Source organism: Dreissena polymorpha, unplaced genomic scaffold (genome assembly GCF_020536995.1).
Source record: "Dreissena polymorpha isolate Duluth1 unplaced genomic scaffold, UMN_Dpol_1.0 chrUn010, whole genome shotgun sequence".
NCBI lineage: Eukaryota > Metazoa > Mollusca > Bivalvia > Myida > Dreissenidae > Dreissena > Dreissena polymorpha.
In genome coordinates this window covers 87827-103772 of record NW_026273324.1, presented here as the reverse complement: position 1 = coordinate 103772, position 15946 = coordinate 87827, and the positions used below count along the sequence as shown (strand labels likewise).

General features: G+C 34.0%; 1 long non-coding RNA gene across 1 annotated transcript; it reads left to right on the top strand.

The window, feature by feature from the left end:
* The first annotated feature begins 9489 nt into the window (after nt 1–9489).
* Nucleotides 9490–14472, top strand: LOC127863484 (uncharacterized). The gene is made up of 3 exons (XR_008041070.1): nt 9490–9833; nt 11381–11446; nt 13521–14472. It is a non-coding gene; the product is annotated as an uncharacterized LOC127863484 (long non-coding RNA).
* Nucleotides 14473–15946: the final 1474 nt, after the last annotated feature.

Sequence of the window (15946 nt, the reverse complement as noted above, 5' to 3'; positions counted from 1 at the left end):
TCATCGTTAGTTATACGTTAAGAAATTAAAATATTCTCGCTTCGAAAAATACGTAATTGCATGGAATTTGGCTTCTTAAGAGTGTTTTCAGCAACAATGTGCAGGGATACGCATCGAATTCTCGCGTAAGGGGCATTTTAACTACATTCGAGGGCTTTTTTTACAGAAACATGGGGACTGAGTGGTGCACAATTTTTTAACTTGATTAAATTAAAAATTATTTAAGTTAAGAGAACGGGTGAGATGGGTACGAGAAGCTCGTCATATTCATATGAATAGTGTAGCAAAAATGACACCAGACAACTCTGCGTATACGCAAGTCTGGTCAGAAGCTACGCTGTCGGATATAAAGGCACGCAATATTTCGTGATCTCTTCAGCGGACATGGGTGGTTCCAGACCAAACTGCTCGGATGCGCAGGATGGTCTTTAGCTAAGCGGGCTGTAAAATGCATTAGACCCATTTTCGCATGACGCAGGTCAAAATGTGTCAAATATAACTACCTATTGATAATTGTTTGTTGTTCATTGATATGATGATAATGACGATGATGACGATGTTGACGATGATGATGATGATGATGATGATGGTGATGATGATGTGATGATGATGATGATGTTGATGATGATGATGATGATGATGTTGATGATGATGATGATGATGATGATGATGATGATGATGATGATGATGATGATGATGATGATGATGATGATGATGATGATGATGATGATGATAATGATGATTATAATGATGATGATGATGATGATGATGATGATGATGATGATGATGATGATGATGATGATGATGATGATGATGATGATGATGATGATGATGATGATGATGATGATAATGATGATAATGATAATGATGATGAGAATGAGTATGAGGATGATGAGGATGATGATGACTTACTTGCTGTGCCGTCAAGGGAGCTTCTGTAATTTCGATACATGTTTGTTAATTTTGCTCGCGGCGAATCCTTGCTGCACTTATTAACAAGTTTAAATGTTCACACTTCTTTCACTGTGGTAAAAACGTCTTGAGAAGTTAACTATTACACTATGTCCAAAATTTCTGTTTATCAAAAATACTTTCATAACGCCTGGTAATATTGACAGTATCCAACCAATTATTGAATATCTTTGTAAAATCGATCACGATATTTAAAACAGAAAAAGCAGTCTAAATATAGTCGCAAATTAACTCGTTCACGGTTGAATAATCAAGAAACCCGTTCGATATTGATCGATTGATCATAGGCTCAGCGAGTCCAAGGTTAGAGTGTTTAAGGTGTATAGTGAGAGTATAAAACATGTGCGCCGGATTAAACGATAAACCAAGTATAATTGTATAGGAGGTTTTTGTGTGACGTCACAAGAGGGGTTTTCCGTTACTAAAAATAGATTGGCCGTCAACTTCTTGATCGCAGCCAATTTCATTGTATCAGAGTAAAGGTCGGCGGAAGACTTAATACTTACAATTTCACACAAAAAAAACTTTAAATACCCGTATTCTTTTTTTAAATAAGAATTTAATAAATGATATTTCAAAAATAATAAAACATAATAATTTGAATACTATTATAAGTTATTGAAATTTAGTGTTAGGGGTGCATTAAATCAGTTATAAAACAAAGCCCTAATATAGCTCAATACATTTCAATCTTGAAATGTATTTTTAATTTTCTTTAACATTGAATGAATTTTTGTTTCGTTAACATTGAATGAAAATATTAATAAATTTAAGCATTCAAATTGAAAAAAAACACCTGCATATTTTGCAAATTGAACTGTCTTTGCATGTACACGTATATTGAAAACTCGTCTGTGGTATAATGAGCGATACAAATCTAGCATTTGATGATACCATTAAACTACACATTTAATTTATTTAACGCAAGTATTTTATATCCCTTTAATGACCACACGCGATTGCTTGTTTTCATCATGATGTTTCGAACACTGCAGTAACGCACGATCGTTACACATTATAGCAGAGTTTACATTTGCAGGTACCCGTTAAATACGTTAATTGTGTTGCAGTAAATGTGTACAATATTTAAATGTATAGTTATTAAACACTCTATTATTATGTTTAAACTGGCTAATATAATAATAATAGTTCCTAGCTGTTAATCCATTTCGAACAAATGTCTATTTTTAAATATGTTCAAATATTTTATTAAAGCAACTGTTAAGTTTTTGACTTAATATGTCGAGAGATGACATGGAGGTATCATAAATTGTGTTTAATGACCAGAAACTTGTGGTTTATGCAGAGACCCCATACAGAGTCATACAAGTATAGGTCCCTGGGTTTATGACACACTGTTAGTAATTGTTGGACAGTATCCGATCATATCGTGATAATTGGTTTGTGATAAAGAAAGGGGCAATTAAACACTGGGTTTAAATGCTGAAACAGTGTCAAAATTGGTGTGAACAATTAAATAAAAAACATTAACATTTATCAAGAGGATTTAGTTAATCTGTAACAAGGTAAGTTTTTACAGACAAATAGGTTCAAATCAGTTTCTATATGTTGATTGCATAAAATCAATCAATTTGTTGTTTGTTTTCGTCCTTATTTGTGTTCGTTCATTGGATTCAATTTAATCTGAAAAAAATTCAATTTCTGAGTATTTTTTGTTCTTCAAAATGGTCGCGAATATGTTTGTAACCTTATCACGATGCGCTTCATCAATGCAAACAATAGCAGAATGGCCGCAGTTTGGCGGCCAAAATTTGAGCATGCGCAAACGTGACGTCATTATCGGAATCCCCAAAACCTATTTCAGAAGCAAGCTACTTATGTTAACTATTTGATACGGTTTCAATTTATTATTGTGATTTTATGAAAATGTATGCGAACAAAATAGTGTTATTCAAGCATCAGTGTATTGCTCTATCAAGTGGACATATTTTAAAGAATATAATAAGGATATAACGAAGAACAAAAAATGAGCATTTGTATTGCAATATACAGATAAACAGGTTTTCCCCGAGTATATTCAATTATGTGCATGCTTAACATCTAGGCGACGCGAATTTAATTTCATTTTTATTGTTATTTTTCAATGTTTACAACGATATTTGTTTGAAAACACTGTCAGCTGTGTTATAAAAATCATCTTTCGATAATGAGTTATACATTTAATAACGGTCTTCACCTGTCCCGCTTAAGAAACATTTCAATTATATTTATTATTATATTAACTATATTCGCAAACAGATATCCGTCTCTAACATCGGAACAGCCAGCCATGTTAACTGCATGTACATACTGCAGTTTTAATTATTTGTTGTTTAAGGGATTGGCTCATAGATTTGTGAAATGAATATTTGAAAAGCATGTCCAATTTTTGTGCCGTAGAGTGCAGTTAACCAACCATTAAGGCCCGTTGACGTTTCCAAATAATATTTCCTTGAGCTAATCTGGTTTGCTTTGAATTTCTTTTATTTCTGCGTTTGCACTGCTTGGTGAAAAGAGCACCTAAACGTGTTCCCAATGGAAGAGCATTCAGTCTAATTTCGTGTCTAGAACGATTCCCTCTTATCACTTCACTTCTCAAAATGTTTTTTTCTTTACCTCTTCTACTGAATCAGATGGTTTGATCGTCAAAAGAAGCTTCCTTTATTACCTTTCACCTACTTCCTGATAGCATGTGACAATGTGTAGTCAGGGTAAGACCCCGTCCTCATTAGACATACTGCTTCAAACTTCAAAACTCGACAGGGTCGGTATGGCCACTTTAAGAATTTCATTTGCCATTACATCTTTTGTCATTCCTGTTTCTTCTGTTATACGATCATTTTCTTTTTTTTGCAATATTTCTCAACGTTTATTCCGATGTTCTTCTCTCATTCTTATTATTGCTATTTCTCGGTCCAGCATTTGATTTCTACTCTGTAAATGTAGCAATCATTTCCTTTAACTTAGTCGTTTATCTCTGCACACTATCTGGTTGGTGGTGATGTCACATTCTGCGGCGTAGTCTTTCGATCATGATGTCCACAAAGGTAGTATGAACCACGTCATGCGAAAATGGACCTAACGCCGTATGCGCAGCTCGAGACTAGTCTGCTCAGTTTGCGCAATATACTCGTGAACTACCATGTCAACTATAAAATCACTAAAAGTATCTTGTTTTTCTCATTAGCGAACGTTGAAGCTCCTGCCCAGATTACGCGTATGCGAATGCTGGTCTTAAGGTACACTGGCTGCATACGGCGTTATATCCATTCTTTGAACGACTTAGCTCGTAGTTCTATCCACTCCGATCAAAGATTGATCCATTATTCTTGTATGTTTGTGGTACCGTATTTACAATAGGCATATTTTCTATATCAGTTGCCATTTACTTTTAATTCACGTTATACAAAGTCCTTATGCACTCATGCTCTATGCTATCCATGCCTTATATTGATTCGCCGTAAAAATATTCGACTACCGTATTGTGTTCATGTCCGATAAAACACCATCCTCTCTCTCCCTAAAATTGGGTATCTCACTCTGCAATGCTAAGTCAGACTTCTCTCTTATTCTCCTTTCGTTTAATTCCTGTTCCTCTTTCAAGTATTTGACTTAGGTGCGTAATATAAGTGTGTATTGTTAATAATAGACAGCACTTACACAGTTTGAAATATGTAGACAACACATATATTCGCTCAAAGTATGACTTTCACAAGTGGCGAAAGGTCCCGTGTACCCGTGTACTAACCAAATAAACTTGCTTTTGTTTAGCTTATGTTCTAAGTTTAAAACTGACAACCCGCACAGATTTGAACTTATATCAAACTCTTTCCGTTTTCCGACAAACTTACCACACTAATTTTAAAAATTTAAAATGTAAACAAAAAATATATTTAAAAAAACTGGATAAAATTGATCATACTTGATCTTGAACGAACAACGGACAGGGGCAAAAATATTTACATTGTATTAATGAAAATGAAATCTTATATTATAATTACAATCGGTGTGCCATGTTAAAATGAATTTAAAGAAGTATGGAAAAAACATGCCTGTTGAGTAATTGTTCAAAATACGCTCAAATCCTTCAAACCAACTCTTGGTTATTACGGTTATCGATAATAACATGTATGCCCGTTAGTATTTTGGATTTAAACAATAAACAAAAGCAGAACAAATGGTGTATAGCTAATATATATTTGTTTCTGCTAATAAAAATCACATGCGAATACGAGTGAATTGACATTTAGTCCAAAATACATAGAAGTACGTGGATACAGTTGAGAAAACAAAGATCGGCTATGGACTCACACACGTGTGACGGAACCAACTTTCTATTTCGACAGCTTCGACGCCAGATGGGAATATAACGAATTTCAACACATTCGCTGCAGAATATTACAGAAGTATGCAATAAACTTCTAACGCTGCCTTTGACACACACGAACTATCGCAAATGACACTATCGAGTCTGGGATCGCCGGTGAAAGCGTACCGCATGAAGTTGCTTATAGCGAGAGCGACTGGAACAGGGAAGAGTCTCATTCTTGTTTCGATTCTTCTGCACAACTGTTCCTCGCACATTTCCGCTGCATTCGTCCGATCAAAATATGTTCTTTTAATTCGAAACATATTAATTATCACAAGTTCAGTCGTTTGGCGGCCATTTTGGAACCGTTAACTGCCAAGAACGTTATGCTGTTATCTCATTATGTAAGTCTACAAATACCCAACTTAGGATGTTCGACTTTCTATTGCTTGTTTTGTGCATTTGGTATTTCTGAGTCTAGGTCAAGTCCGACTTTGAGCTTTGTCTAACAGAACAACAGACGTTTTCGTACATGGCTGAAAACGTCTCCTGACAAGCGTCCTAGTCTTTTAACACTTTAACAACAATAATATATGTAAAATGCCGTTCTCAAATATGCTTTCATTATTTAAAAGAAAATTACCATTTGTGCATAGGTGTATAAACATAACGTATCTGATCATGTCTCTCACTTCCTAATTGAAAACAGCATACATTTCGAGTTCTATGTAGGTTACACCATGATTGTAAATAAAGTGGTGTATACATGTTTTATTTCAGAAATATTTTTTTAATCAGCAGTATATCATTTCATTTTGATTAAACACGCTCAAAGGTATTGGCGCTTCGATTTATAAATTTCCCTTTAAAATGTAATTAAATAGTGTTTCAATCTGTGGATAATTACAGCCACTTTGGGTTCTTATAGGAATACTTATAGGACTTGCGTAAGGGAAGATAGCCATTCCATTGAAATTATGCTGAAAATAACAACAACAACAATAACGAAAACAATAACACCATTTATTTCAGAAAGAGTGCCTACACTAAAGCTTCTGGCCTACAATAGTGTATATAAAAACAATATTCACGTGAGCTTAACTATCAAGCGTCAATCTTTAATTAATAAAATTTTTCAACTGGATGCATTGGTATACAGGTTCGCTTGAAAATAATCCGCCTTTATTAAGATCAGTAGCGGGTTTTCAAGCAGTAGGTTAATTCATTATGTCTGCGATAGAAAGGATTGCTTTGTTTATATTAGGATATTCACTCATGACTTGGACATGCGCAGGTTAAGTACAAACTTAAACTGTAGTATTAACATAATTATCATTTTGATGTCGCTTATTATTTTCTTTATCATGATTTTATAGTAATTCTTCTTTTTATACTACTATTAAAGGGACCGTTAACCACGAAGACGAATAAAAGAAAGGTTGCAAAACCGTATGTTTTACAATTATTAGTTTATATTGTTTAAAATATCACGACTGGTATATAACATTACTTGAAAACAGTTGTTAAGTTTTCATATTTTCAGTATATTTGTTTTTTTTTTACTGGCTAGGTCTACCAGGTAACAACCAGTTAACTATAAATAACGCCGATAAATTAATTATCATCGTCACGTGGTAAACCCAGGAATGAAAATTGAGCATTTTTTATATTTTATTTATAAAATTATCAATCTGCTTGCGTTATTTATAGTGTTAACATCGTTACGTCACCTATTTTCGCGACGTACTTTCGATTTCACATCGCGAAATTTTATTACCGAATATACTGAAATTATGAACTTTTTTCAAGTAATGTAATATACTAGTCGTGATATTTTAATCAATATAAACTAATAATTGTAAAAAAAATACGGTATTTTAAAACTTTGCTTTTTTGTCATTGGTTGTTGACGGTACCTTTAATAATTATACTAATGCAACTACTTTATTTAGTATTGTTTTGTTATTGTTGTTGTCAAAGTAGTGGTAAATAGCTTATGCACTGTATATTTTATCCAAACGTATACTTGACACAAACATGTCTATTTCAAAACCGGGTAGACGCACTAAATAAGATAGGTCAAATTAACATACAATAAAATAAATGCAAAAATAAAATGTGTTGTCGGTGCGATAAGACATATTTACTGACCGGAATTAGTATATATTAACCTTATTCAGTCTCACAAAGAAGCACAAAGAACAAAGAACTATTTATTGATAGATCTTTGAGCCAGGCTATCTAGAGGCTAACCCCATACCAAATGGTATGATGGTAATACCATTGCCTGTCCGTACAGGCTAACTCCGTTAACCTAAGGCCTGTTGAACAGACTAACTCGAGTCGTATCGGGTGACACTTGTTGGTTCCAAATTAAACGCTGTTTGATAAACTGTATCCTGTAATGACTAAATTTTCGGACAGAAAAAAAGTTATTGAATAGGTTAATTCCGCAAACTAAGATACATAAATATAGTCCCAGGAGTGAACGGCTTTTACGCGATGGTTTGGTTCATATAAAGACTGATATATTCGCTTTTAGTAATAATGAAACAGAACATATATGCTATCTACATACATAGATCGCCAACATTTATATACGCGCTATTGCCATTTTTGTGTTTCGTGAGTTACATTTAATGTTCGTTAGAGTGTGTGCAGCAACGATGTGTCGGTATTCGAGCGTACGGAATTTAGATTATTTAGAGTGTTTGCATCGAAGTGTCGGTATTCGCGCGTACGGAATTTAGATATTTTAGAGTGTTTGCAGCGAAGTGTCGGTATTCGCGCGTACGGAATTTAGATTCTTTAGAGTGTTTGCAGTGAAGTGTCAGTATTCGCGCGTACGAAATTTTTATTCTTTAGAGTGTTTGCAGCGAAGTGTCGGTATTCGAGCGTACGGAACTTAGATTATTTAGAGTGTTTGCAGCGAAGGGTCGATATTCGCGCGTACGAAATTTTAGATTATTTAGAGTGTTTGCAGTGAAGTGTCAGTATTCGCGCGTACGAAATTTATATTCTTTAGAGTGTTTGCAGCGGAGTGTCGGTATTCGCGCATATGGAATTTAGATTCTTTAGTGTGTTTGCAGTGAAGTGTCAGTATTCGCGCGTACGAAATTTTTATTCTTTAGAGTGTTTGCAGTGAAGTGTCGGTATTCGAGCGTACGGAACTTAGATTATTTAGAGTGTTTGCAGCGAAGTGTCGATATTCGCGCGTACGGAATTTTAGATTATTTAGAGTGTTTGCAGTGAAGTGTCAGTATTCGCGCGTACGAAATTTATATTCTTTAGAGTGTTTGCAGCGAAGTGTCGGTATTCGCGCATACGGAATTCAGATTCTTTAGAGTGTTTACAACGATGCGTCGGTACATTCGAGGGCTTTGTTTCACAACAACATGGTGACTCAGTTTTTCAAAGTTTTAACAATTGAATAAAATAACAGAACAGAACAGAACAGAACTTTTATTTTCACCCAAGTATATAACATATACAATAAGGGCAATATAACAAAGTACAATTTTTATAACAATATTTTGACTTCCGATAATTTAGCAACAACAGCACATATTATCCAGCGAGGGTGGGGGTGTTCAGAATGAGCATATATAAAGATATTGACTACGAGAATGTGGGAAAAGTTAATCAATTACAAAAAACACCAAATTATCATACATAGTGAGCAATGCATGAGAATGAAATAACGGTTCGTAATTGTGTAGCCTAATTTGTCGAGGATTCTAATATTATTAGTGATCTTTAACCTTAATTATGCGGGGTTGTCTTGTTCACACGTCACTTAACTTTGCACGCGCTGTTACCGATAGCAGTTTTCAGGAAAGTAAAATGTTTATTTAAAAAGTACAGGTTAAAACAGTGCGTTTAAGGCGATAGTGCAACTTGCAGTTGGTAGCTTTAATTTCTGTATTCGGAATAGTTGCAGACATGTTTTTTCGTGATTTATTCGCTCGACTGCACCCGCACAATGAAATTTGCCAATGGGCGAATGGATAATGTCGGAGCAACCCGAGGCCATGATAGCTGTACTTCTCAAGGACACAATAGATAAGGTACTACCGTTAGGATTAAGCAAATTGTGTGTACTGCATGCAAAAGGAATGAGCAAGGCCTAAGCGGTATCAAGAGGTGATTTTTTGTCAACTTACTATTATAATGGTGGTATGAGTCGGCTTATTTAAAACAAAATGAAATTATTCTCGGTTTGAGAAGTACGGTATAGTATGGTTTAATACGTGTTATTTAGAAGAGAGATTATGGTAATGGTTTAGCGCGTATAATGCACGGGTTTTGTGTGCATGTTTTAGCGCGAAAGCGCACGAGTTTTTCGTTTTGGGGTATATATGATTTGCACATCTAGTGAGACGCCATTCGAGGGTTGTTTTTGACAGGCAAAGTTATGGAGCAAGAAAACGAAAGGGTGATAAAGTAGTTTAGGCGTTCATTTGCGAAATACATAGTATTCGGAAGGAGATTTTCGATGAGAGGACTGATTCTCTGCTAGAAGCGGAATGGTGAGCTGGAACTTCGAACAAAGGTCAGACTTGTTGGTTCTGTTTATTGTAATAACACTGGCAACAACATTCCGATTGAAATTAACACAGGTTGTGTTCCTTGTTAACTTTAATGATAAGTATATTCAATAACATGCTCCATATCTTTATTTGTGCTGTTGTGTTTGTTTAGTTCCAACTATTCAGATACATCAATTGATTTGATTATTGGGTAAAAATGAAACAATTTAAGTTCAAAAAGATGTCGCAAATGTAATGGTCTGGTAGGATTATATATAGGTAAGGCCACATAGTGTGTCACTCCAGGTTGTTTTTATAGCAGAGTTAGATCACTCTCCCTCAGGTTTTTACGAACACCTTGCTTTATTTTTATTGTTTTTAAGATATAAAACCTTATATGGTAATACATGTGTTACAAGTTTGTGTATTAGTTCCAAGCGTATAATTCAACAAACGATTAATAACAATTAACTGCCGTTTTCCTTATAATTCAGCTAGATGGTTGTGTGCGATATATGACGTGGTATGATAATGAGCGGATGAAAATTTATGCAAAACATATCTTTAAACTATTCAGGTATTCCAATTGTGAATTAAGAATGAAACATAAAAAATCGATACATTACTGAAATATATATTATATTCATCTATGAAACAGCTATAGAGACTTGTCTTGTAAACTTTTTTCGAAACATGTTTGTGTTGTGCATATATTACATCTCGTTCACTGGATATTGAATAAACAGTTTATATGTTATTGTTAAATACAATTAAAAATTTTCTCTAAATTGAATTAAAACATTAAGAGTTATTATATTTTTCATAATAATTTAAGACGTTAAGTTTTCCCTGCAAGGTTGGTGTCAATAATGGTGCATGCATATGTGCTAATTAATTTACGATATTTTGGATAAACTGTGGTATAAATTTGGTTTGAAAAGAGCGTTGACAATAAGACTGTTGTTTTAAACTTAGATGAAAGGCATTTATCGGTTTTGTTAAATTTAGTTTCGTCATAGTTAAATGCATTTTTAAAGATTAGGTACTGTAATGATAACAAAAGTAGACCGGATTTATTTGCAATATAAGTCATTTTGTTTTCGTGATAGTTTTTGTTCTTGTTTGGTGGCCTGTTGGCTTGATGTGTAAAGACATTTTGCTTTTATGGTGTTTGGCCGTTTTTTGAATGCCAGTTAACATGTGTAATTTGCTTATCGTTTTGGTGAAAGCCAGTTGACCAGATGTGGATAAACCCAGTTAGCGCGTGTAGTTTGTTAACCAAATTTGTTAAAACGTGCGTTTACATTTACATTTTTGTTTTTATCTAATGTTAAGATTGTACTGTTCGAAGGATATTATATATATTGGAGAACATTAAATGTATGTTATTAAGGGCCAGATTGGCTTATGTAAATTAACCGGTTGGCTCGGGTTGTCCGTTGACAGTTTGTTGAAAGCAGATTTTTTCAGATGCGTATAAGCCAGTTTGCTTGCGTGTCAATTCACTAAAATGTCTCAAAACACATGTTGAAATTGCATTTACACATGTTTGCGAAGTTTATTTTTTCAGAAGCTGGACAGTTCGAAGAATAAATAATGAATAGTGTAACATTATAGTAAGAGGGCAGCTCGAAAGGTATTAAAAAAAATGTTTTTTTTGTGTAATTATGTGTTAGAAAATAACTTGTTAAGATTAATAATGATGCTTTTATTGATGATGATGTTATAAATGTTGATGATGATGCTAACGTTATTGATGAGGAGGAGGAATAGTTGACAGTAATTTGTGAATGGATAATACTACATTAACGAATTTTGAGTGAATGAAATTATTTTAGGTTTGATAAATACCGAATGATGTTGGTCTATACATATTATTTAGAAGAGAAAGTGAGTATGGTTATTGTTTAGCACGTAAAAATGAATGAGTTTCTAGGTTTTGCGTTTAATTGAACAAAAACAAGCAACGGTTCAGCAACAGGGATTATTCTCAGATGGTACATGTATTCCTTTTAGAGTCACAGAAATTCAACGTTGCATCAATACCGGTGTTCTTTGAGATTTGTTTGATGGGTTAAAATTCCAAAAATTTACGAGTTTTGCAGCCGACCAAGTACCTATAGCTTTGTATTTGAGTGTGTTAAGCATTTTGTTGTTTTCAAATTAGTAAATCAAAATTAATACGGTGTTCTAGTATATCAATTGAGCTTATGCTATTGCCATGGGAATTTGAGCCAGGGTTCGATCAGTAGCTTAAAGTATGTCTGTGTTAGTGAATTGAACCTAAAAACAAATGTCAAGTCGGTAGTTTTAATTTTAAGAGCAGAACATACGTATTGATTGTGAGAACATTAGTAAAATGTGTTTGGTATTTGTGCATGTCTTTTGTGGTCATTGGACCAAGTTGTTTAAGGCCAATTGGCCTGATTTTGAAAGCCAGTTGGCTTGTATGGTCAGTTGACTGTTTTTAAAGCCATTCTATATGGTGTGTGAAAGCCTGTTGGCTTGTGTTGTCAGGTTACCGAACTTTCTTGGAACGAAAGTCTCATAGAATTTACAATATTTGCAAGATTATTGTTTGCAATGCAGTAACTGGACAGTTCGAATAGTATATTAAGTATTGAAGAACATAAAGGTATGGTTTATTTAGTATGTTATTATTATTACTAGGATTATTATGATGTATTTTATTTGGGTGCATTCGGAGAATTGCAAAGCCGGTAGTTAAAAAAGAGCCTATTACATCAGATATATTAAAGAAATTTTATCACACTTTTGTTTCTGAGAGCGATTGTTCTTTGGGGTATTTAAGAGGCGTCACAATCTTTTTCTTATTTTATGCTGGTTTTTTAGGATAAGTGAAACTTTGTCTGTTAAAAGATCAGATGTTGTATTTTTAGATACGCATTGTGATATTAAAGTTGAAAAGTCAAAAACGGACATTTTAAGAGAGGGTAATACTGTTCTGATTGCAAAAACTAATACAGACACATGACCTGTGAAATTGTTTGAAAAGTATTTGTGTGTTGCAGATATTGCATGTTCATCTACTGATTATGTGTTTAGACCAGTTTATTTGTGTAATGTTAAACACTGTTTCAAATTGATTTCTCATAATAAGCATATAAGTTATTCTACTATAAATGATAGTTTTAAGAAGAAGTTAAGTCTATTGGGTTATGTTTCTTCTAAATATGGACTTCATTCTTTTCGTGCTGGTGGAGCATCTATAAGTGCCAATAATAAGACTGTGGATAGACTTTGGCAAAGGCATGGTAGATGAAAAAGTGTTTCCACTAAGGACGGATATGTAAAAGATTCTTTGAAAGACAGATTATCGGTGTCGCTAAATTTAGATTTGTGAAAAGTCATTATTAATGTATGTGTGATTTGAAATGTATGATGTGTTGTTCGTAGCACATTTAAAGACACTATAATATATTATTATATAAATGGTTTGGAAATGCTTTTGAGTATTATTAAGTTCTGTGTTTGTGTTGTGTGTATGTTCCTTGTGGTCATTGGACCAATTTGTTTACGGACATTTGGCCTGATTTGGTAAGCCAGTTGGCTTGTATGGTCAGTTGACCGTTTTTTAAAGCAAGTTGATCTGATGTGTGAAAGCCGGTTGGCTTTTGTGAGTTGAACTTATTTTCTTAAAAAGCATGTTCACATGGAATTAACAATCTTTGCAAGTTTATTTTTTGCAGTGCAGTAACTGGACAGTACGAATGGTATATTAAGTATTGGAGAACATAAAGGTATGGTTTATGTAGTATGTTATTATTATTATAAGGATTATGATTATGATATTTTTTTTTCCGTTTTAATGTTTATCATTAATTTTGTAAATATTGTTTTATTATATCTGTTTAATTCTCTTGTGCATTATTCCATTGGTCATTTGACCGTTTGTGAAGGCCAGAGTGTGCCTGATGTTGATTAGCCGTTTGGCTTGTGTGGTCATTTGACCGTTTGTGAAGGCCAGAGTGTGCCTGATGTTGATTAGCCGTTTGGCTTGTGTGGTCATTTGACCGTTTGTGAAGGCCAGAGTGTGCCTGATGTTGATAAGCCAGTTGGCTTGTGTGGTTAGTTGACCGTTGTTGAAGGCCATAGTGTGCCTATTTTGATTGAATTAATTTTATTGCTTTTACAAATGTTTGTAATTGTATCTTTTCAGTTAAAACACAGTTCGAGAGGTATATAACGTGGTGGAGAATATTTAGGTATTCATTTTATGTTTTATATTATTTGTATTCTCTCTTTGTTTTATTCGAAAGTCCTGTCAAATACAAGCACTCACTCCTATTGTCTTTGGTTTATTATTTGTTTGATAATGATAATGATGATGATATGGGTTATAAAGATGATGAGATTTTAATAGTATTTTGAGAATAGAGAATAATAAATTTACTCATAACTATGTGTAAATGAAATTATTCTCGGTTTGAGAAATACGGTATAGTATGGTTTAATACGTGTTATTTAGAAGAGAGATTATGGTAATGGTTTAGCGCGTATAATGCACGGGTTTTGTGTGCATGTTTTAGCGCGAAAGCGCACGAGTTTTTCGTTTTGGGGTATATATGATTTGCACATCTAGTGAGACGCCATTCGAGGGTTGTTTTTGACAGGCAAAGTTATGGAGCAAGAAAACGAAAGGGTGATTACCCCGCCCGCCCGCCCTTAATGAACATATGTATGGTTAAATAATTGGTTACATTGCTTTTATGTTTATAATTTTGCTATTATAAAGTCTATATTTAGTATATTTTCAGTTCGGTTTTTAGTCCATGTGAGATGGGATCTTAACACGAACCGATTTCTTTACTAGGAAAGACGATGGGTGTATTTTTATTTAAGTCTGAAGCAGCTAAGTTTTCTTGATTATTTTGACTCATTTGTTACTTAATATTGTGTTTGAATGAGGTCTTTTAAGTTATGGGTGTCATGTTTTTCGAGACTCTCACTTCCTGGAGATAGTACCTCCAGCATACTTATTGAAATATTGGTATGTATAAATGTCAAGTGTTATTATTTTTTGTTGTCGTTCGTAATGAACGTTTAATTTTAAAGACATTTTTATTGTACGATTACTTAATATTTTCATTTTGGTGTGACTGGTTAGATGTTGAAGCCGGTTTAATATAGCTGTTAAATTCGTCATTTGCATTTATATATTTCTCGGAATATTTATGATTTATCAACATTCTTTATAGAAGCTTTATGGATTTTATGGTTTGAGTGATTTGTTTGTTTCTTGCTGATGTCCGGGGTGTGTGCAGGATGCTTTTGATGTTTGTTTGTTATGTTAACTTGCGCAATGAATTGATAATGTTTTAATTACATTTTTTACTATAAAATACTTAATGTTACAGTATCTTAATAGCTGCTTATTTGTAGATTTCTCTAAATTAGAGGTTTCGGGAGGTGATGAAGGCACCTAGACACCGGTCTCGAGCCATGGGTCCTCATACGTCCCCCTGCCATTAAAAGAAAAAAATAAGAAAACAAAAATGGCAGTAGGGTTGCGTATCCCGCTCGCGGTTTTACCTGAATCGTTTATTACTACTGAGTATTGTATGGGGTGTACGTGAAGTCATGTACACTTCTCTTGATTGGTGGTGGTAGATGAATCTTGCAGATATTAGCAGCTTCTATGAACAAATTAATGTTTCACATTTGTTAATTTATAATATTCAAGCAAGTTAGCGTGATTGATGGGCATTGGGGGCGTCCTGTGTGCACTGTGGGCATCGGCGGGGATCAGTTTATTCAAACAGTAACTCTTTTTGAGATATATACTTGACGTCTAATTGTTATGAATACATTTGCACTTTTTCACATGACACACATGTGTATGTGAAGTATTCATAATTACATGCCCTACAGCATTTAAATAGTATCGTTTCAGTTCTTTATACACCTGAACAAAGACGTTACACCGTTTCCAGTCGTCTCGAGATTCCTCAACTGAGCGGTGCCGTTGAGGTCCATATCCATTGCGCATACAACATATACGGGCTTCAGAAGAATTGTTTTTTGCATTTATTTGTTGAAAGTCCTGTCAAATACAAGCACTCACTCCTATTGTCTTTGGTTTATTATTTGTTTGATAATGATAATGATGATGATA